General features: G+C 36.3%; 1 protein-coding gene across 7 annotated transcripts in view; it reads left to right on the forward strand.

Moving 5' to 3' along the window:
- The first annotated feature begins 10,501 nt into the window (after window positions 1–10,501).
- arhgef28a (Rho guanine nucleotide exchange factor (GEF) 28a) overlaps window positions 10,502–21,725 on the forward strand; it is a 142,286-nt gene continuing 131,062 nt past the window's right edge. For 6 of the 7 annotated variants that reach the window (XM_051688141.1, XM_051688191.1, XM_051688159.1 and 3 more), the window contains exon 1: window positions 12,457–12,650. The gene's annotated coding sequence lies outside the window, so the exon portion shown is untranslated. Of the gene's footprint in view, window positions 10,556–12,456; window positions 12,651–21,725 lie in introns of those variants that run through there. The other variant, XM_051688150.1, reaches the window with a different exon arrangement.

The raw sequence follows: 21,725 nt of genomic DNA on the forward strand, positions 1-21,725 counted from the left end.
AATGATCTAAGAGTCAGTTTTTGAATGTTCATGATTTCAAACTACAGCAGTCAAAATTTACAAGCCCTTTAATCTGAGTTAAGATGCTCTCTTTCTTTCTTTCTCTTACTGTAAGACCTGTACAAATTTCTAACTTCAAGCATTTAAAACTACTTTCAACTTTCAGACAAGGTTTTGTCAAACCAACATCATAGTTAGTCTCGTCAAACTTTAGGTTTCTAGGTCAGTGCTTTTGTACCACACAAAATAAAATATCAATATCTTCTTTTTCCCAACCACCTAAGCCCAGTTATTTTTTTTGTAATAATAGGGAGAAATGAGTGGCTCTTTTTAAATTAGAAACAGGAAGGCAAAAGGGTCCTATAAGCGGGCTGGGGGCCCTCATAGTCACAGGGCACTATTGAAGGGGCCTTGTATAAGCTGACAGCTGTGGGGGCCACATATTCAAGTGTATATAAACATTTGTTTTCAAAGTTAATGGGCTGCCAGACCTTGCAGTCCAGATATGTGATGTCCCTACCACTTTTTGTCTTTGATAATTCCTACCACTTTTTGAAATAGCTTTCGTCAGGTAAGTGTCTAATTTCTATTTGTATTTTTATGTTTTAACGAGTGCTCGTTGCAGCTGCTGTCAGTGGTGTTGAGTGACAGCGGGCGACGACGTTCTCTCGTGCATCCAGATGCGCGATCTGCTGTTGCGCAGCACGCGCTCCTGTCCAGTTAAGCAAAATGCTATCAGATGAGTGCCCGCTCCTGATTTTACAGTACATTCATTCACATACAGGTGCAATATTCGTTTATTAAAATACAATTTATTTTAGGTTGGATTAGAACCTGGAGCTCCTTGTACAAGACGCGAAAACGTTACAATGAGATCAATCAGTCATTCAATTAAATAGTGTTAGATGTACAGATTATCAAATTAAATATGTGAAATATTTAATGGAGGGCTTGAACTGGCCATCAAGATATATCAACACAGTAAAGTATTTTCTGACATTATCAGCACATAACCTAATTAATATTCATATATGTTGACGTCAAAACCACCACCACCACAAAAAAATAAAAAAAAATAAATAAAATAAAATAAATAAATAAATAAAATAAACCTGTCCCCTAGTTTCTATCCAACAGTTAATTGACTTTGGTAATAATGGTAAAATATTTTCTATTATTATACATTAGTATTATTATTATTTTAAAGGACTGAGTTCTAACATTTTTAGTATGTGAGTGAGTTCTAACATGAATTACATGTTTTGTACAAGCCTGAGGCAAATCTTGGATGACATCCTCAGTGTGTTTCTTTTTGTTGTTGTTGTTGTTGTTTGTGTGTGTGTGTGTGTGTGTATGTGTGTGTGTGTGTGTTCAAAAGATTCTGTTGTAATCATAATCAAATGTTCACCCTTCCGGTTCAGTATCTGGGATCATGAGCTCTTGTCATTTGTTTATTACAAAATATTTGTGTAATTTTGGAATTTGTGTTCATATGTAAAACAAGAAACTGCTCTTGTGAGTTCCTTTTTTTTTTTTTTTTTTTTTGACCAATTAATTTGATAAGTTTAAGCTAAATAATGAAGTTATGTGCGATCAGTCTCCCGCCTTTCCAGGAGACCTGTTCATATAAAAGTCAATCACATGTGTTTACATTTTACTTTTAAACAAGATATGATGTGTATGAATAATTACACTGTAAAAAATTGCTGTAAAATTCCTTCAGCAGTCTACTGTGATTCTTAAATACAGTAGTTTGCTGTTAAAAATGTTGCATTCTGGGAGATCAAGAGCAGGCTCACTGTGAAGTGACTAGTTTTGCGGTAAATAGCTGTTCTGTGCAAGGCATTAGGGGAACTAATGAACATTTTAAATCATGATATCATCTTGGTGAAAGCTATAGTGACATTTTGAAATGTATATTTTAAATCCCCCCCATGAAAAGTTTAGTTTGTGGCACATGATGTGTGATAAATAAAGAATAAATAAAGAAAATTATAATTATTAATTATACTTTTGATACTTAAGTAAATTCAATATCAGTTACTTTAATACTTTTACTTAAGCCATTTTCTCATGAGTTACTTTAACTTTTACTTGAGTCAATTTCCATGAAGGTATCTTTAATTTTACTCAATTATGACAAATGGATATTTTATACAACACTGCTAAATATTTATTTAAAATTTGTTCCAAACAGTCGAGTGAAAAGAAAACAAAATAGAGTCTGGCCCTAATTTCCAACCACATCACCACTGCAAAACTTCCAGATAATAACATTTCCATTCTCAGCTTGGATGCAGCTGAAATGTTCAGTACAATTTGAACAGACAGCTGCATTTCTCACTGTAGCATGTGAGGAATGTCACTGATTGGTTAGGACAACATTGAAATGGTGATTGGAAAACCTTCTTGTGATGAAAGTCAGTGATAATCTAAACTCCAGACAGGTTTTTAAATGTTAATGCAGAATTTGTCATGTTGTTACTTTATTAGTTGATTTAAAATAATTTATTGCATCATTTAGCCATTCCTTGTTTTATCCTCAGTAACCAGATTTTCTTTATTTTTTTTTCTTTTTCTTTTTTCAAATAATGATCTTTCAAGTCAGCAACTTCTAACAGTAATAACGTATCAGATTCCTGTGTTCTAGCAGTTTATGATACCTCTCACACATCTTGACCACTATGTGATTTCATGCTCCGTTTGAATGGCTGTGCAATCATGCATATATCGGGCCTGTGGTTTTTCCCTCCACTGGTCAAAATTGCACCACACTAATCCGATTAGGGATAAATGGGATATAACAAATATTTCTTCATAATCTGTCAAAGTTCTGCTTTAGCAGGCTGAAAGCCCCATTCACTTTTGTGCTCTGACTTCCTCTCCTGTGCACTGTTTTTACAGAACCCTGTCAAATTGAAGAAATTTAGGGCAGTGGTTGAAACAGGCAACAGTTGCTTTTTAAACTACCAGCCCAACTCAAATCTTTAAGCAGATACAGCAAATGGAATTGCTTTTGGGGTCACATAATCATGGTACTGCTTGTCAAAATACTTTATATTGCAGATTGACCTATTAGTTGCACTCATCTTTTATCATCCTGGATGTGAGGTTTACTGTTTCCATGCATCTTTAAATGTAATTTGAGCATGCAAACATGAGACCATTACAGATGACTTTGGGTCAAGTTCGTAAAAGCTGCAAACCTCTTTGGCTAGAGGTGGCACAGTGGCGCATGGCCACCCCCATATAATTCCAGTATTAGTAATTACTCCATTACTTCAGAGATTCCACCAGCGCTCAGGCCCACACATGCACCTGACTGCTTAATTCCATGGTGTTTTAAAACCTCACATCAGACCAATAGAAGCACTTGAACTATGTGTTTAAAGGTTTTCTGGTGAGGTTAGATCTCAAGGATCTATTTCAGCTGCTTGCTGTGCTTGCCTGAATCTGGCCCCATGGGTTTCATGGATTTAACTCATTGTTTGTTTTGAGTTGACTGTGTTAGGCTAATTCACACACATGCTTCCAAAGCTGCAAAGAGATTTACTAACTCTGTGATTAGGGACTTTGCAGGATGAGACAACATTTTAAGCTCTTGTTTTCGATTTAACTAGCTTATAGTGCACTAATCATTTTTTTGTTTGTTTGTTTTTTTTGTTTTTTTGTTTTTTTTTCTGGCACTATAGGAGGCCAGCTTTGGCCAACAGCAACTTTTATAGCAATCTCTGCTGGAAGTGATTAGTAGACATTTCAACCATATTCTTATTTCGATATTAATAATCATGAAAATTATTTCCGTTAATGAACCATTTTATGTTTAAGAATGCTTTTATTATGGCTTTGGAGGAGTCCAAAACTCCAGAACTTGCCCCATGATTAAGCTACTATTTAGTTTTATGCCAAGGCATTCCACAGCATACATACTGTAATTATAGACATTTTGCCAGTTTCTGTAATTACCCAGAATAAAATAATAATGCTATTTGAGCCAATGGATTACTGAATGTTAGGGATTAATGATTAATTTTAAGTTTCTTAAAAGTTTCTTTGATTTATGACACTGAACAGAGCAATCAAACACTATTTTGTGTGCCTTGCTGGATTAGAAGAAATTGATTTATTCAAGGAAAAACAATTAAATAAACATGTATAATCTGTTCCAAAACAAACACATATAAAGCAGTATTTGTTGGAAACCTTTCCTGAACCTTTGAGGAGATTAATAGTTTAAACAAAAATATATTCGGACTCTGACACTGACAAAAATTGAGGATGGTGTTCAGTGTAACATCTGAGTTTGATACCCATCCTACTAACCACCAGAGGGAGCCCTCTCCCGAATTCTGATCATCACACATTCCTTCACTGCTCATTTCCTGTTTGCCACATGCATACAGTGGCATGCAAAAGTTTGGGCACCCCTGATCAAAATTTATTTTGCTGTGAATAGCTAAGCGAGCAAAAGATGGCTTGATTTCCAAAAGGCTTAAAGTTAAAGATGACACATTTCTTTAATAATTTAAGCAATTTTACTTTTTTATATCAATCTTTTACAGTTTCAAAATAACAAAAAAGGAAAAGGGCCCAAAGCAAATGTTTGGGCACCCTGCATAGTCAGTACTTAGTAACACCCCCTGGCAAGTATCGCAGCTTGTAAAAGCTTTTTGTAGCCAGCTAAGTGTCATGCAATTTTTGTTTGGGTGATTTTCGCCCATTCTTCCTTGCAAAAGGCTTCTAGTTCTATGAGATTCTTGGGCCGTCTTGCATACACTGCTTTTTTGAGGTCTATCCACAGATTTTTGATGATGTTTAGGTCGGGGGATTGTGAGGGCCATGGCAAAACCTTCAGCTTGCACCTCTTGAGGTAGTCCATAGTGGATTTTGAGGTGTGTTTAGGATCATTATCCTGTTGTAGAAGCAATCCTCTTCATCTTCAGTTTTTTTACAGATGGTATGATGTTTGCTTCCAGAATTTGCTGGTATTTAATTTAATCCATTCTTTCCTCTACCAGTGAAATGTTACCCTGTGCCACTCGCATCAACACATGCCCAAAGCATGATCGATCCACCCCCATGCTTAACAGTTGGAGAGGTGTTCTTTTCATGAAGTTCTGCACCCTTTTTTCTCCAAACATACTTTTGCTTATTGCGGCCAAAAAGTTATATTTTAACTTCATCAGTCTGCAGGACTTGTTTCCAAAATGCATCAGGCTTGTTTAGATGTTCATTTGCAAACTTATGATGCTGAAATTTGTGGTGAGGATGCAGGAAAGGTTTTCTTCTCATGACTCTTCCATGAAGGTCATATTTGTGCAGGTGTCGTTGCACAGTAGAACAGTGCACCACTACTCCAGAGTCTGCTAAATCTTCCTTAAAGTCTTTTGCAGTCAAACAGGGGTTTTGATTTGCCTTTCTAGCAATCCTTCGAGGAGTTCTCTCTGAAAGTTTTCTTGGTCTTCCAGACCTCAACTTGAACGCTATTTCTTAATTACATTACGAACTGAGGAAACGGCTACCTGAAAACGCTTTGCTATCTTCTTATGGCCTTCTCCTGCTTCGTGTGCATCAATTATTTTAATTTTCAGAGTGCTAGGCAGCTGCTTAGAGGAGCCCATGGATGCTGATTGTTGGGAGAAGATTTGAGGAGTCAGAGTATTTATAAAGCTTTGAAATTTGCATCACCTGGCCTTTCCAACCGATGACTGTGAACAAGCCATAGCCCTAACAAGCTAATTAAGGTATGAGACCTTGGTAAATGTTATCTGAGAGCTCAAATCTCTTGGGGTGCCCAAACTTTTGCATGTTGCTCCTTTCCTTTTTTTTTTTTACTCTAAAATTGTACAAAATAAAAATAATAAACTAATATTGCTTAAAATGTTGAAAAGAATGTTTTATCTTTAACTTTATGCCTTTTGCAGATCAGTTCATCTTCTACTCACTTAACTATTCACAGCAACAGAAATTTTGACCAGGGGTGCCCAAACTTTTGCATGCCACTGTATATAGCCATGCATATCCATTGTTCCTTGTGAAGTATTGCCAGTTAACTCCTGTCTTACTGAGCTTTTCCATTGCCTGCTATTCATGTCTCGTGTTATGACCATTGTGCCTGTTTCTCTGGATATCGCCTTTTGGATCACTGTTTTGCTTTGTTTGCCTTATTGGACTGTTTGCCTGTTACTGATTGACTGCCCGTTATATCGACTACGTCTCTCAGCTCAGCAATTTGGATTTGTTTGCTTGATTTGTTTAATAAACTTCCTGTATATGGATTCTAAAGCTGCCTCCTTGTCCAGTTCGTCACATTCAGATATGCAGCAACACTCCAAAGCTACATCATGAAAGGATTCATGAGGTTATGATTTTCATGAGCTGGATTAAATATCATATCATCTGAGTATTTCAAGAACTGCACTACCTGCAAAGGAGTAAAACCTGAATTTTGGTTGGTTTTATTTGTCTCTCAATCAGTGTTATTTGTCTAATGACACAATCAGGTTCTATGTAAAAATGTCTTTATTTCATTTTATTAGATTCAAGACATCAAATCTGGTATTATATGATGACATTACTGTGAAAATTAATAAAAATAAAAAAAAATTAAAAAAAAAAGGAAAAAGATGTTGGATTCTAAGGACCACCAACAATTGAGAAGTGGATGTGGACTGAGTTATAGAAAAGGTAACATATCAACTAATACTTCAAATTAATCTGTTTACAGACAGACAGAAGCCCTTTAATCAAGAGTTGGGGGAACAGTGGTAGTAACTTTTTTTTCTTCCTTTCTATAATTCTGCTGACTTCATGTTCCAGAACAAAGCACTCTGATCACACAGGAAGACGTCATGTTTACGAGAGGTCCAGTACCCTAGGATCGGACACATTATGCTATTTATGCAAACACTGACAAGTGCCATCTCCAATCAGACATTTCTGCACTGGCTCAAGCGTGTTTACCTTCCCTTGTGACAAGCTCCATTTGGAGGTCACTTTTTTCCCCCTGAACGTTACATTTTTACTCCTGATGGTTAGGTTTAGGTTTGGGTTAGGGGGTACAGTTTATAAAATATCCATTCCTCTTCACTGTATTACAGCCTGTACAGCTGAAAACACTTTGCTTCACACCTTGCTTTTGGCGCCCTTCTGTAGACATTTCACCTGGAAAATGGAGCTCACACATGCTCATATGCCCAACAACAGTTACCGCTTTGGTTAGTTGGGGCAGTGTTTCACATTTCGGTAAGCAGAGACTGATTTTAGCTAAAGACAAGTCAACCTAATGTTTCCAATTTCACTGAAATCACAACAGTTTATTATATGTATATTGCTTTTCGCAATTACCCTTTTTCTTTCATTATTACTTTTTGTATAATTACTGTTGTTGTTTTTATTGTTCTGATGAGTGAATGCTGATAGTCATGTTATCTTGTTTAGTAAGTATTTTAAGCAAAACTTACATGAGGCAGTATGTATATGCATTGTACGAAACAATAAAAAAATGGGAAAAATATAGAATTATTTTTTTAATGTAGACCATCATTCACTAGTGTTGTGAGATATTGCCAAAACAATCATAAAAAAGAAGAGAAGGGAAAAAAACACTTTTTAAAATTTATATATATATATATATATATATATATATATATATATATATATATATATATATATATATATATATATATATATATATATATATATATATAAATACATACATACATACATACATACACACATACATATATATATATATATATATATATATATATATATATATATATATATATATATATGGTAGGCCTATTTCATGTGTCATAATGCAAAATTACCTCCTCTTACCACCGATCCAGAGATTAAATTCATTTCTTCATCTTACAATTCTCCAGTTCATGGGCTTCTCATGGAGTTTGGAATAGTTTAAACAAAGTTTTGAGCGTAGTTCATGTAAACATGCTCACTGCTGCGCCAACTGAGGGCTCAGGCCAGTCAAAGCAAGAGACCGTTGCCTGACTGGAAGGCCACAGAGAGTGCAGCTGCGGTTACATGGAATGAGAGGGCCCTTGTGTTCCAGCAGCGTTTGATGGACACCTGGGTCAAACTTGGACTAAGGTCTGAACTCAGACTTGAACACACATACAGTAAAATACTTTCAGATACACATACATTTACACAGCACCCACAGAATACAAACTGACAAAGGGGGGGAACAAACAGCAGTATAGAATTTTTAAGTGATTAAAACTATGACAGTAGCAGCAGATGAGCCTTAGAGACTTTTGGTATTAGGGTTAGGGTTTTGGCTAGGTTAGGGTTCATATATTTTGTTAAGAAAAAGGTGATTTGATCTACAAAAGATTGGGGTGTGCACTTTACCAGTTTTACCTTTTCAGTTAGCCTATATTTAAACTGAATATCATTATTTGATTTGATCACATTATGGTGCCTTGTCATTTTGACCCATATTAACAATAAATGACTGAATGCTATGCTGTTTGAGAACTTATTGACATGCACACTTATTGACTGTATATTTTCTTGTTTTGTAAAATCCAAGCTCCCCTCCATAACTTGGCTTGGTATGTTCATGGATGTGAGAACATATTGGTTAGAGGCTGATGGGAGATTGGGGATCTGTCATTCAGGGCTGATGGAGAACAGCTGATGGTGTGACTAAGTCAGGAGCCAAAGGGGGCAGCAGTGGGAGGGTTGTGTGATGAATAGGCTGATAACTGAGACCCTACTGGACACCCCTGCATGTTCTTCTGGTCAGAGGGATTTCTCCTTTAGTGGAGCAGCCAGGAATTCAGAATTCGTGCTGGAGCTTTTGTGGCCAGTCTTTTCTCAGATTCCCTGCTGTTCTACACGGCAAGGATGCAGGGCATGACGTGATCCCACCTTCTCACAGAGTGAGGGAGACGGACAGAATGATATTGTGATGGTGGGTGGACTGTTGTGGTTTATGTTAGTTTGTTTGTTGATGTTGTTTGTGCATTTGCTAATGAGAGAGATCAGAGAGTTAAAGGCACTTTTTGGGTCACAGCCCAGCTCCAGTCCACAGGAAGGTTGGTGGTCAGCTCGGTGGGTGATTTCCTCCATTCCACCTCATGCAGCGACTGTCCAGTTACATTAATGTTTACATTAATTTTCCTGTGATCCCACAATCGTGTTGCAGTTTTTTATATTTCATTAATGTTTACCCCATTGTATTTGTCAGTCTACCCATAAATCATCTAAAATGTTGTCCCCTCCTCTCTGCTCATTTGTTTTGTGACCATTATAAAGCTGGAGTTGCCAGCAATTTCAACAAATAATCTCTCTGTAACTTTCCTTATAATGGATAATTCCAATTAACATTTTACTGACAATTTAGCAGAATTTGATTTTATTAAAGGAATAGTTTACCCCCAAATTCTGTCATTATTTACGGGAGAGGGAAACCAAGGTTAGTTGTCACACTTTTTACTCTAGTGAATATTTCTCAGAGTAGGTTTAATTTTGAAATTGACTTTCATAGCCAAATACCTTAATGTCTTGACTACAAAAAAGCATTGTATATTTTTAACATTATTCCCAAGAAAAAAAAGATGCAGTTCATTGAACACACTTTGACCTTTCATTACATCAAGCCCCAGTAGCAGGGTATATTGTCACACTATATGGTGCAAGTTGTCACAGTGCAACTTAAGTTGCCATTAAACCAGTAGCGTACGTTTTATGTGAACATTTGGGAACATTATGTAAGCACTTGCTTTTATAGGCTTTTCAGCAAAATTTTAAAAGTAAAACAATTTCGAGGCACAAAATGAGTCATTAAACAACAACATTTGAAAATCTAACTTACACAAATATCAAAACATCATTTTGGCCAACAAATATTTTAATTAATAAATACATTAAAGCATTAATTGTATAGATTTATGTCATTTAATAACAAACATGACAACCATCACTGAAAAAAATTTGACACAACAAACAAAAATACCTTTGTTCTATAAAACACATTAAAACATTTCAGTAAAAATCTTCCATTATATTGTAGTCGACCCTTGGCTTAATGTAATGGAACAACATGAGGATGAGTAAATCATGACAGAATTTCCATTTTTGGGTGAATTACTTTTATGAAAGACCACAACGTACTAAGTGTAAACACTTCACTAACACCTTCCTGACATGAGCAAATTACTACTTTTATCTCTTCTCTTCTCTTTAGTGCTAGGAGTGCAGTGTTCAATGATGTCCAGAAGGGAGCAGAGTAAACTCACATTTCTTACTGTGCGCCAGTGTTTTGTTATTGCATATATTTAGGGTAATTTCAGATCTCCTACTTGATACCAGTGACTACCCACTAGGTGGCACTCTTCCAGTGTATGGTTTAACCACAGACTTCTAACCTCTGGTGAGTTTTCCGGTAAAATTTTTTCTGTGGTCCTTGGACTCAGTACAGCCTGCTGGAGAACAAGCAGGAAGGGTGGGCACCCTGATTGGCTTCCTCTCCATTTCCTGTTCGATTGCCAGGGGCATTTTGGGTAAACTGATCCTACGAGCTTTGGTTTGTGTCTTTTTACTACTTGTTTTGTGTTTTTGTATGTATTCTCCACTAGATAATAATGCACTGAAAAAAATTATGTTGGATTTACTGATATATATATATATATATATATACACACACTTTTTGCATCACGCTTTTGAAGAAAATTCAACTTATGGCCATTTTATGTCAGCACAACCAGACCTTTGTAAGATATACACAAATGTATCAATTCATTCAACATAATTTATGTACTTAAAAATGTATGTCACACAAATAAGATTTAGCAACTAATAGCAAGTTGTTTCAAATGAACATTTATATCACTGTTTCTACTAAATTTACTTGACTCTATAGAAATTAATAACTGAGATCAGGCATCAAAGGGGTAGTTCACCCAAAATTGAAAATTCTCTCATTATTTACTCACCCTCATGATATCCCAGGTGTGTATGACTTTCTTTCTTCACCAAAACACATTTGAAGAAAAATAGAAAATATCTCAGCTCAGTAGGCCCTTAAAATTCAAGTGAATGGAGATTTCTCTTTTGAAGCTCCAAAAATCACAGACAGTCAGCATAAACATCATCCATACGACACCAGCTGTTAAATTAATGTCTTCTAGAGTGACATGATCCCTTTTGGTGTGAAAAAATATCAATATTTAAGTATTTCTTTAACTATAATCCAATGCTTCATAAGAGGATGGAGTCCAAGCGGACTCTTGTGTGATGTCTCAGTTGAGACACCCAGGATGAGCACATTCTCGCGTGTTTCAAATGCCAATGCGATTATGTCACGTGCGCGTTCCTCTGCTCATCGGAAGCATGATTTAGAGTTAAAAAAGTACTTAAATATTTATATTTTTCACACCAAAAGCAATCGTGATGCTTTAGAAGACATTAATTTAACAGCTGGTGTCGTATGGATGAAATTTATGCTGACTGTCTGTGTTTTTTGGAGCTTCAAAAGAGAAATCTCCATTCACTTGCATTTTAAGGAACTACTGAGCTGAGATATTTTTCTATTTTTCTTCAGATTTGTTCTGGTGAAGAAAGAAAGTCATACACTGGGATATCATAAGGTTGAGTAACTAATGAGAACATTTTCATTTTTGGCTGAACTATCCCTTTAAACTGTCTTCCTCAAAGAAGTGCTGATAAAGCTGCACTTCAGCTATGCATGTTCAGCTATGCATGTTCACATGTGCAAGGTAAAATCACATGGACTGAACAGGATCCAAGTTGACCATTTATGGAACACTAATCACCCTTATGGTGGCTTTACACTAAACAGATATTTATGGTAAAACAACATCAGTATTAGTAAAAACAATATTACTGACCAAACAAACATGCTTAAATTAAGCGCAAGGGCTTATGGGTATTCCCCACAACCTCAGTTCTGTACTGATTGTTTGAGTTAGTAGTACTTAAAATCTTAGTTTTATGGATTTGTTAGCTAAAGAAGTTCGATGAACTCATGATTATTCATTTACTTTATAACTCTCTAAGTTTACCTTCAAATTTATATTTTATGTAGTACACATGAATGAAAATTAAGTAAAGCTAAAAAATATAAATACGTACAAATAGATTTTCAATAAAGGAATAATAACATATTACATAACTGTATACTAATAGCCTCGTTGTCATTCCTATTAAAAATCAAATAGGGCGCTACTGTGAATAAGGTCTATGCGTGACTGTGCTGCTGTACTAGTCTCTCACTCCTAGGCTCTTCCAATTTATGAGTCCTACCATGGTGAATGCCTAGGTCATGAATATTAATTATGTCGCACTGACGTGCCTGGTTACATTCCTGCAGCGTCCAATCAAGCAGCCTACTTAATATTCATGATTGGTTAATGCTCTCGTTAGGGGGCAGGGTCATCCTCAAGGCTCACACACGGCGGTGAAGAAACCGACCAGTTGAAGCGCGCAACTGTGGTGTATCCATAACGCTGTCAGTTCAAAACATCCGCGTTTTACAATTGCAAGTCAAACCAAGTTTACTCACTGATGTACCGCAGTGAGTCAGTCAGAGGATACTTTGCGCAAGCAGTTTGAAAACTTTAAATTGTGAAGTTGAGGAGAATACAATCGTATGGAGTGAGGTAAGTGTTCTCACATGCCATTTACAGGTGCGGACGCACTTAGTGGTGTTTTTAAGTAGTATCGTCCTATTAATGTTGTTCGACACGATTAATTTTGTATTTGTGGAATTGCAGTGAAGTTTGTGCAGGGAGAAGGAAGCACCTACACAAACGCCAGTGAAAGCTGTCATTTTTTGGCAGTGAGTTGACAGTCGCAGCTATGGGAACTGGAGCGGGTGCCCGCTGTGTGTGCCACTCACACAGTGCCCGCAGTATAACACTGAAGCTAGTTTTGGGTTCAACGAGGATGCGTGTTGTTTGGTCTATAAGAAGAGATGTTTTTGAATAAGACCATGAATTGAACTTTTAAGGCAACACTACAGAATAGTGCCACTGAAACTCATTAGGCATTATTACATTACTGTAGCAGTAACAATCACAATGTGCATTAACAAGCTTTTTTTTAAAAATTGCATATATTACAGTAAGTAGGCTATGTTACTCATTAGTATTACTCAGTACTCATGCATTTACTCTGTAACACGTAAAGTTTGTCCCGCTTTAATTTCAATTGATCATTTTATTTTCTTCTTAGCTAATTAGAATGTCATTAAATTTGTATGAATATTTAGGATTAAGCCTCATATGACTTTTATTGCTATTAGACAATAAATAAATAAAAATTAGTCAGTGGGTTGAGTGTGAGAATAATCATCTTCTGTTGAGAGGCTGGGTTGGCAGTGATTGGTTACAGGCTTTGATAACAAAGGGCATTTCTCTGAAAGTTACTAAACTACATTACACTACATGCAGACACAAAGCTTGATTATTATGAGTGATGCAAAAACAGATTTGTGTGGCTGGAACAGTCAGCCAGAATAGACTAGCATCAGGGCATTGGTCTAATTTCAAGCTGAGCCAGCCAATGACACTTGTTACTGATACTGAGTTGGTGTTTTTCTTTTTGGACCCACCCAAATTCCTGTATTGTAGTCTGTATGGTGAAAATGAATCACATTGGATTAACTACAGTCTTGCTGTCATGTCTTCTGAAGTGTTGTGTTTATATGGCTCACTAAGATGATTAAAAAGTGAATGGGAATATATTTTATGGTGGTATTACATTGAGTGACAGCACCATATCCCTCCCTGTAATTAGACTAAATCAGTTGTGTCCATTTACTTTCACTGAATTGTGACCATGTACTGTAGCTAGCAGAATCGTTATCGATAGTGTTTCAAGCACCCCTTTCATTCTCCGCATTTACTCTGACCAGTTATATAATGTTGGGGGAGCCATGACTATGTTTACTGAACTCCAGATAAACACTTTATGCCAGCGGCTGTATAAGAGCCTATCTGGAGTATGTCTTGAACACAGAGAGGGTCGAAGGGCATTGTGTCCTTATCAGGAGCAATTTTGACTTCCTCCTTCCTTGAATCTGCAGTTTTAAGTTGCATGAACAGCGTGGCCTGAGAGAGTCTCGGTCCTCACTCTCAGGCCAGAGAAAGAGGAGGGTCTGGCATGAAAGGCACTTTGAAGTGCGCTCCTCATCAGTCTTTGTCTCTCTCCTTTGCTCTATTGAATACTGAGCAAACAGAGACAACAAAAGAATGCTCGAAAGGCCTACAGGGTAGCTGGTAAAAATCCCACAAGACTAACATTAGTCTTTAAATGACATTTCAGGCTGTTTAACAGAAAATGTTGCATTAGAATAGACTGTTTTGTAGGGTAAAATGATTATTTTGATAATTGATTAACCTTCGATTATTACATTGATTAATCGATTAATTGGATAAAAACTGAAATTTTATTAATAATTTATTATAAGTTATATTCAGCTTTATATACAGATAATAGCCTGGTCTCATGAAATTTACATGAACATTGCAACATTTTTGCAAAACTGAAAATATGTGCACACGTTTGGCTGCAGTTTCCAAGTGAAATGTCCAGTGGGGGCACCAAAACTGAGCGAAATGAGGTTGTGATCAGACATGGTTTTTTAAGGTGAAGTTTAGATGGATGTTTTAATAAGTAAAACGTACTTCTCTTATCTAAAACTTTACCCTAAACCTAACCAAAAAGTGTCTGTAAAGATAAATGAGAGTTTAACAAAACAGACATCCTTACCATAACTAACACCTAACCCTAACCGATAGTGTTCTAAAATGCAAATTCTAAAGAATTTTTTTTTTCCTTAGGTAACTGTTATTTCGTGTCGCTTCTATGCCACTTTCTCTTTCATGCGTCTTTGTCTGGTCTTGAAACGCAGCTGTTGAGTTCAAAGTCCAACACTCTTTAAAGTGAGCTACCAAACAAGCAAATGATGCAGGAAATAAGTGTGTATATGTAGGTGGGTCTGTAATACAAGTGTTAAAATGTATTGTTTTTAAATCATGCGTTAAAGTGTTTTGATATCATAACATAGCGGGGGGTGAATAATAGAGTGAAAAATAAGTTTTTATTAAGTCATAATCAGCAATTGTACTCATGATTTGTGTGACAATGAATAAAACACACAGTTGTTGTAGCTCCTCTAGTGTTAATTTCATCAGGAAACTGCAGCGAAACATAGAAAGTAGCACATAAAAGTCAGTTTGCAAAAATGTATATAGAGTAACGTTCATTCTATGAGACAAGGTTGACAGTTTAATATAGTACAATGATCTGTAAACGCAGGGCAAATTCAATCTTGTGCTGAAAACTCAACCCCTGGTGCTCATTATATTACATGTGCTCACATGATGAGGAGTGATCATGTAAAACACTTTAAAAACCGGCACATCTTGACCGCTGAGACATCATTGTGATATCCATGAAAGCTGCACATTGAAACTGAAATCTTGGTAGGATGTTGCACGGTTACTAAACCGCAAAGTTCAATCAAAATGATTGCGCTCCCTTTCTCCGTTGCTGTCGGTTTGATTGGCGCTCATTGAAGTTTAACGGAGACTCGCATGTGGTAAAAACAAACAGTTTTGCGAAATACCCTGAAGTATGCGCCTGATTTTGAATTCATAACATGTATACATTAAAAAACATAGAAAATAGCAGTAAAATGTAAGTTATGCACTGGAGAGAAACAACTCTTAAGCGCATCAAACAGCACACGCCCTCTTTAAACGCACCTGATGCAGCAACCAGTCCACATTAAACTGTATGCTTTCTATGATCTTCTTTGAAGTGTTTGTAAAGTGTTCTTGTGCGCTGGACATCTTGGGTCGTGTTTTTCCCACTTCAATTTGTCTCCGTCATTTTTCAAATGAGTTTCATCATGCAACAAATTTTAACTGGGCTGTAAAGTGACGTCACTGGCTGAGCTTCTCAGTGCAGGCTGCATATATCCAAATAATCGATAATGAAATTCATTGTCGATGATTTTCATTATCGATAATCATCGATTTTATCAATTAGTTGATGCAGCCCAAGATGTTTCACAAAAACATTTGTCATAAGATGGTTATTTATATCTTCAGCTTTAGTGTGTCAATAGGAAAAATACATTTTAGACTCCCAAACATTACTTTTGCAAATAGAAAAGATTAGAATAGAAGAACAGGGTGCTCTGTAAGAGATGGCATTGCCCCACAGAGCCCCCACTGAACATCGAGTCAGTCTGGGAATACAAGAAGAGACAGAAGCAACTGAGACAGCCGAAATAGATAGAAGAACTGTGGCGAATTCTCCAAGAAAAACTGTGTCCAGATGTACCTAGGAGAATTGGTGCTGTTTTAAAGGCAAAGGTGGCCACACCAAATATTGATTTAGTTTTTTTTATGTTTACTGGACTTTGTATGATGTTAGTTGATCAATGAAAACTATTTATGGCATTATTTCTGAAGACATCCTCACAACCCTCTACGATCATGTTGGAGAAAGAATCGTCATTGGCTAGTACATTTTTGTTTTTACTCGCCAGACTTTTGATGACGTAAGCATAATGTAAATAAAAAATATATATAGCAAACTAAGAGAGGGGGCCTCTTCATATATATTCACGCAATATAGTATATTGTAATTTCTTTTTTAGATTTTGCTTTATGATTTTTATCACATTTTAGCTTTTTAAAAATGTACAAATTTCACATTCTATCAATTTATATGATGTCATGAAATCACAAGCTGTTGTCACTGTTTGAAATTTTGTACACATTTTTAACAAAACAATTCACAAGGTAGGAACCTAATAATGAAAATTAGGGGTCACAATTGTGAAATTTAGCTGAAAATTTAGCTGTCAAACAAATAATTGCAATTATGTTTTAGGTGTTTCACGAATATGACGATTAATTACCATACAAACTCACTATGTGTGTTTCATGCACACAACAAAGTCATTTATACAAATTTAGCTTGGGTCATATAATACAATAAGGGTATATGATTTCTTTTTTAAGGCTTCAAAAATGTATGAATGACAGTCAAATATAAAAGTACAACATTTAAAATAATTAAAATAATATTTTAATTATCAAAATATGTCTAAATAACTAAAATATATCTCTTATTTGTCCAATGTACTTTTGATCCATTGGACTTTTTCAATGTTTTGTTTTCTTTTGCTTCTTTTGTAACCCAGCCAACCTGTATAGATATTATATTATATTATATTGTATTATATTATATTATTTTATGCAATAGTAAAATATTTCTGCCTTAAATTCTTCACTTTCACACATTATTTTAAGGCTCTCTGATTAACTCACAAGCCCTTATTTCTCGTGAAGGAAGACTTTGAGATTCTGTTTCTTGCATTTTATCATCTCCACAGAAATAGAGCAGGTCATCTCCTCTGTCTCACTGCGTGTTATTAACACTGCTTGAATAAACCCACAATGACCACGGACATTTGCCATTACATGGCCGTTAAGTGAAACTGGAGCGCTTTGCCTTCACAAAATTAATACGTTTATATTTTCGCGGGAGTTTGGCGCAAGCCTCTGTAGATGGCGTGCACATCAGAGCGCTTGAGAAGTGGTTCATCTTCACACTCTCTCAAGAGAGCTGCTCTTTCGAGTTCAACTGAATGAGACACAAATGCTTTTTCCTGCATGCGCATGAGACAGCATGCAGGGAAAGACGAGGCTGAATCCAGCTTCTTAATCAATTGCTTTTTATTCAGTAAAAGAGCCTCGGTGCTTCAACACTACGCAACTCTATCACTGGCGAGTGAAATGTTAATATTTACTTGCCAGTGGCTAATAACAGACGTTTTTTGGTCGCATAGTGCGAAATTTACTCGCATTTACTGCCTCACTATGCAACATTTTTCACAAGTGCCTAAAACTTTTGCACTGTACTGTATATCCAACTAATCGATAATTAAATTAGTTGTCGATGAATTCCGTTATTGATAAATTATAAATTTTATCGATTAGTTGTTGCAGCCCTACTGTGTTGTTATTTCTCTTGAGGTAATTGTGTTTCTAGAACATGTAATTAAGCCATTGTTAATCTGAATTGGTTCGATGAACAGTCCAACCCAAAATTCTTCTCACTTTGTCATTGGTGCTCAGAATCTAACCTTAAAAAATTGTTAGGCTTACATACTGTATGTGACATATGTTGTAATTCAAACTCAAAAATCTTTAAAGGAATAGTCCACCCAAGAATGGATACTTTGTTGTTGTGTACAACCAGTATATTCTTCAGAATTCCTTCTATTGTGTTCCTCAGAAGAAAGCCATTCGGGTTTGCAATGACACGAGTGTGGGTAAATGATGACAGAAGTTTCTTTTTAATGGGTGAACTAATCCTTTCATTTCTTGTTTGCAACAATTTTGACCTGGTAGAGGCCCTGCAGACATGCAGCACGTGATTGTGATGGATTTATAACATATTCAGGGTGATACAGAGGACATCTGGCATGTGTCAGTAGATTGCAAGTGGAATTTGAGCCTGTCTGGCCAAAGTCAGGTTGATTTAACCCAGAGAAACTGAAACAGACTCAGGTCACTCAGGGCAACCCCCCCCCCCCCCTCAATCTGTAGCTCACTCCCTCTATTTGTTTTTTTCTTTGGCTGTCTCTTGCTTTGTCTTGTTCTTTCCCTTAAAAAGTGCATGTCTGTGTGTTTGTTCTAAGAGTTGTCTGTTCGACTGGTCCTGTTGAGTCCATTTTTAAGCCCTGCTTATTTGTTTTTGTGAGAGATAGAGAGCATGACAATGAGTATCGTTGCCTACTGCAATAAAAGCAAGAATCATGCATCAGAGTAACTAAGACAGCCTCAAAGACTAGATAAGATTAATTTGGTATACTGGACAACAGAACACCTGCTGGAATAATGTGGTGGGTTAGAAGTAGGGGTGCACCGATCGATCAGCCACCGATCTAAATCGGCCGAACTTCGTCTTAAGTCTGTGATCGGCAGATCCTGCCTAGAATCAAGGCGAGTACTACTCGAATGAACGGGTGCTTTCTCAGACCTAGATGCATGACAGTTTGGCCTCTGGAGGGTGAATTGTTGGCAATTCTAAGTATTCACAAATTTATGAATATGAATATTAAGTTGCCCATTTTCTAGAATCATTAAGGTAATAATTCTTGCTGCACTGTGAGCACTGAGAGCATAAAGAGACTGCAAACGGGTATAAAAATGAATTAAACAACAAATAAACGTGTATACAAATCTGAGTATACGTGATGTAACATAAGTCGTGACAATCAGATGTTATGTTGAGCGATAGAGACTGTTTGAGCGATCATGAGCACTTTCAGCTTCACTCCCTTCAATGTGCCCACTCGCGGTATCAATCAAACACGCGCGCTCTCCAGGTGCTCTCAACATCTCATCAGTCACTCATCTCAGCGCTATTCTGTGAGGATCCCAAGTGAAATCAGATTAATGTTGGTCACATTACCACTAATCACAATTACATTTTAACCATAAAGGCACTGCGTCTTGATGCATTTGCTTAATAATTAGTGATTTGTGTTACCGCAAAATGCCAAAGACTGTAAACAAATCATAGATATTAATGATTTCTCATTGGAGCAGTTTTTTAAGGGTGAATTTGAGAAGTTTTAATGAGTAAACCCCCCACCCCCATGAGTGATGCTCTCATGGTTTTTACTGCTTACCAGTATGTCACAATGACTTTTGATATTGACCAGTGGTTGACCGATATGGGTTTTTTAATGGCCGATGCCGATATCCAGAGTGCAGGGTAGCTGATAGGCCGATACAATGCCGATACATCACACAATATAATATAGTAAATAGCAAACATAAAAGTTCTATATATATATATATATATATATATATATATATATATATATATATATATATAAAACACTTATTTAGCACTATATTTACTCAATTTCACACAAAACATAAAAAATAATATTGTAATTTAAATGGTAGATAGCATTTTCTTCATGTTTCTGTTTAGTCATCAAATTTTAGTAATTTATTTGCACATGACGAAATTGTTAATATATTAGGAAGAAGGAAATAACAGTACACACAGTAGTCCAGCAACCATGGATGGCATGTCCACATTAGTAATCGCATTTACTAAAAAAATACAGAATCAAACCAATTGAACATCAAATCAAATCAAATCACTTTTATTGTCACACAACCATATACACAAGTGCAATACAGGATGCTGGATCTGCTAAAGTTGTATTAGGTTGGGTTATTACATCTGTTTAAATGAGATATGTGCATATTTGCAGACGGCATATGATATTAGTTTTATTGATATTTGCCTTTTATCATTAGACAAGACCGTTAAATGTTACAGGGAACTGTTGAGGAGAGAGAGAGGGAGAATGAAAAAGGCGAGCGCTTTAACATTATGAGCTCAAAAGAGCGTCTGTTGTGGCCCTGATATGCAGACCTTTTAAATGACACTGTGTTGCACACCGGTCTATTATTGTAGAAACACGATGGCACATAATAATAAAACAAACCATGACTGGTCGTTTACATGTCTCAGACACTTCACATGAAAGCAGGCAATTCTCAGCACCCTCAAGAAACAAATTGGCCAAACGGGAAAATCTATCGGCCGATGCCGATAATTAAAGTCAGACTATCTGCCCGATTTATCAGCCTCGGTGATATATTGGTCGACCACTACTGGCAACAGAACTATTCATAACTGTTTCAAAACAAATAAATGTTAGCAAGTCACAATTAATGTAATTTTAATGTAATTTTGGTAACTTTATAAAAAGGTTCCATTCAATAACATTAGTTAATGCATTGGGTATCATGAACAAACAATGAACAATATATTTTTACAGCATTTATTAATTATAATGTTAGTTCATAAAATTACAATTGTTCATTATTAGTTCATTTTAGATCATAGTGCATTAACTAATGTTAATTAATACAAGTTTTGATTTAAAAAAAAAAATAGTATATGTTGTTACTAACATTAAGTTCATTAGTTCATGTTAACTACAGTAATGTTGTTAAATAATGTTAACAAATGGAACCTTTTTGTAAAGTGTTACTGTACTTTAACTGTGTGGGGCATAAACATATAACTGCACAATATAACTTGCCAAAGTGTGGCAAAGGGCACTGTAACAATTAAGGAAGCTGGGACCGGCTTGACAAACACATAGACATTTAATGACACTTTTCAGTGTACAGAAAAACAAAAACACGCACTGCTTTTCAGCCAGCTGCGTCAAATCATAAAAACAGTCAAACACGTGGACAAGCTTCGTACATCTCTCTCCCGTTTTCCGCTGTCTCTTCTCCTTAAATACTCCCACCTCCCCTCGCTGCAACGCGAGGCAGGTGTGATGCGCAGGTGGAAGTCATTCGCCACTTATCTTCCTGGCCTCGCTCTGCCCAGATGCCGCTTGTCTCCGCCCTGCTTACCACAGGCACTTGAATCAGTATCGGCCGATCTTATTGTTAAAAAATCGGAGATCGGTATCGGGCTCAAATTTCCTGTTAGTTGCACCACTAGTTAGAAGGTAGATGTACAGTATGTCGTGAGAACACATTGCAAAGGAAACACCGTTTTTCCCAGTGTATGCCTGACTGGTTGGGATTGTGTAACACTGACTTAGTCTTTATCTAAAGGTTGATCAATCTCTTTCTGTCTCTCTCTCTTAGTCTGTTGTG

The sequence above is a fragment of the Myxocyprinus asiaticus genome, chromosome 4, assembly GCF_019703515.2.
Source record: "Myxocyprinus asiaticus isolate MX2 ecotype Aquarium Trade chromosome 4, UBuf_Myxa_2, whole genome shotgun sequence".
Taxonomy (NCBI): domain Eukaryota; kingdom Metazoa; phylum Chordata; class Actinopteri; order Cypriniformes; family Catostomidae; genus Myxocyprinus; species Myxocyprinus asiaticus.